This window comes from Dendropsophus ebraccatus, chromosome 1, assembly GCF_027789765.1.
Source record: "Dendropsophus ebraccatus isolate aDenEbr1 chromosome 1, aDenEbr1.pat, whole genome shotgun sequence".
NCBI lineage: Eukaryota > Metazoa > Chordata > Amphibia > Anura > Hylidae > Dendropsophus > Dendropsophus ebraccatus.
The window spans coordinates 232436970-232439469 of record NC_091454.1 but is presented as its reverse complement, the minus strand read 5'-3'; the positions used below and the strand labels follow the sequence as shown (position 1 = coordinate 232439469).

General features: G+C 38.9%; 1 protein-coding gene across 4 annotated transcripts in view; it reads left to right on the top strand.

The window, feature by feature from the left end:
* The window catches only part of DLG4 (discs large MAGUK scaffold protein 4), a 211899-nt gene that overhangs the window by 63852 nt on the left and 145547 nt on the right, over positions 1-2500 (top strand). The window lies entirely within an intron of this gene.

The following is a 2500-nucleotide window of genomic DNA, read 5'->3' as shown; positions in this document are numbered from 1 at the left end:
CTTCTTCTCTTCTTCTTCTTCTTCTTCTTCTTCTCTTTCTTCTATTCTTCTTCTTCTTCTTCTCTTCTTCTTCTTTTCTTTCTTCTTCTTCTTCTCTCTGTCTCTTCTTCTTCTTCTTCTTCTCTCTGTTTCTTCTTCTTCTTCTTCTATAGTTTCTTCTTCTTCTTCTTCTATCTGTCTCTTCTTCTTCTATCTGTCTCTTCTCTTCTTCTTCTTCTCTCTGTCTCTTCTTCTTCTTCTTCTTCTTCTTCTCTCTGTCTCTTCTTCTTCTTCTTCTTCTTCTTCTCTCTGTCTCTTCTTCTTCTTCTTCTTCTTCTTCTCTCTGTATCTTCTTCTTCTTCTTCTTCTTCTTCTTCTTTATCTTCTTCTTCTTCTTCTTCTTCTTCTTCTCTCTGTCTCTTCTTCTTCTTCTTCTCTCTGTCTCTTCTTCTTCTTCTTCTTCTTCTTCTTCTTCTTCTTCTTCTTCTTCTATCTGTCTCTTCTTCTTCTCTCTGTCTCTTCTTCTTCTTCTTCTATCTGTCTCTTCTTCTTCTCTCTGTCTCTTCTTCTTCTTCTCTCTGTCTCTTCTTCTTCTTCTTCTATCTGTCTCTTCTTCTTCTCTCTGTCTCTTCTTCTTCTTCTTCTTCTCTCTGTCTCTTCTTCTTATTCTTCTTCTTCTTCTTCTTCTTCTCTCTGTCTCTTCTTCTTCTTCTCTCTGTCTCTTCTTCTTCTTCTCTCTGTCTCTTCTTCTTCTTCTTCTATCTGTCTCTTCTTCTTCTTCTTCTTCTTCTCTCTGTCTCTTCTTCTTCTTCTTCTTCTTCTTCTCTCTGTCTCTTCTTCTTCTTATCTCTCTGTCTCTTTTCTTCTTCTTTCTCTGTCTCTTCTTCTTCTTCTTCTTCTATTCTGTCTCTCTTCTTTCTTCTTCTATCTGTCTCTTCTTCTTCTTCTTCTTATTCTTCTTCTTATTCTTCTTCTTCTTATTTCTTCTTATTCTCTTGTCTCTTCTTCTTCTTTTATTCTATCTGTCTCTTCTTTTCTTCTTCTTCTTCTCTCCTGTCATTCTTCTTCTTCTTCTTCTTCTTCTTATCTCTCTGTCTCTTCTTCTTCTTCTTCTCTCTGTCTCTTCTTCTTCCTTCTTCTATCTGTCTCTTCTTCTTATTATTCTCTATGTTGTATCTTCTTCTTCTTCTTATGTCTCTTCTTCTTCTTCTTCTCTCTGTCTCTTCTTCTTCTTCTTCTTCTCTCTGTCTCTTCTTCTTCTTTTCTTCTCTTGTCTCTTCTTCTTCTTCTTCTTCTTCTCTCTGTCTCTTCTTCTTCTTCTTCTTCTTCTCTCTGTCTCTTCTTCTTCTTATCTTATTTCTTCTTCTCTCTGTCTCTCTTCTTCTTCTTCTTCTTCTTCTTCTTCTTCTCTCTGTCTCTTTTTCTTATTCTTCTTCTTCTTCTTCTTCTCTCTGTTCTTCTTCTTCTTCTTCTTCTTCTTCTCTCTATCTCTTCTTCTTCTTCTTCTTCTTCTTCTTCTTCTCTCTGTCTCTTCTCTTCTTCTTCTTCTTCTTCTTCTCTGTCTCTTCTTCTTCTTCTTCTTCTTCTCTCTGTCTCTTCTTCTTCTTCTTCTTCTCTCTGTCTCTTCTTCTTCTTCTTCTTCTCTCTGTCTCTTCTTCTTCTTCTTCTTCTCTCTGTCTCTTCTTCTTCTTCTTCTTCTTCTCTCTGTCTCTTCTTCTTCTTCTTCTTCTCTCTGTCTCTTCTTCTTCTTCTTCTCTCTGTCTCTTCTTCTTCTTCTTCTTCTCTCTGTCTCTTCTTCTTCTTCTTCTTCTCTCTGTCTCTTCTTCTTCTTCTTCTTCTTCTTCTTCTCTCTGTCTCTTCTTCTTCTTCTTCTTCTTCTTCTTCTTCTCTCTGTCTCTTCTTCTTCTTCTTCTTCTTCTTCTTCTCTCTGTCTCTTCTTCTTCTTCTTCTTCTCTCTGTCTCTTCTTCTTCTTCTTCTTCTCTCTGTCTCTTCTTCTTCTTCTTCTTCTTCTCTCTGTCTCTTCTTCTTCTTCTTCTTCTTCTCTCTGTCTCTTCTTCTTCTTCTTCTTCTTCTTCTTCTCCTCTCTGTCTCTTGTCTTCCTGAGTAAGAGCAGCATTGTGTGGGTTCCTTCTCTCTCTCTCTCTCTGTCTCTTCTTCCTCCTCTCTGTCTATTCTCTCTCTATATATCTTCTTCCTCCTCTGTCTTTTCTTCCTCCTCTCTGTCTCTTCTTCCTCCTCTGTGTCTCTTAGTCACAGTGTCTTCCTGAGTAAGAGCAGCATCGCATGGGTTCCTTCTCTCTCTCTCTCTCTCTCTCTCCACCCCCCATCTCTTTCTCTGTCTCTTCTTCTTCCTCTGTCTCTTCTTCCTCCTCTCTCTCTTCTTCTTCCTCTGTCTCTTCTTCCTCCTCTCTCTCTTCTTCCTCCTCTGTGTCTCTTAGTCACAGTGTCTTCCTGAGTAAGAGCAGCATCGCATGGGTTCCTTCTCTCTCTCTCTCTCCACCCCCCCCCCCCCATCTCTTT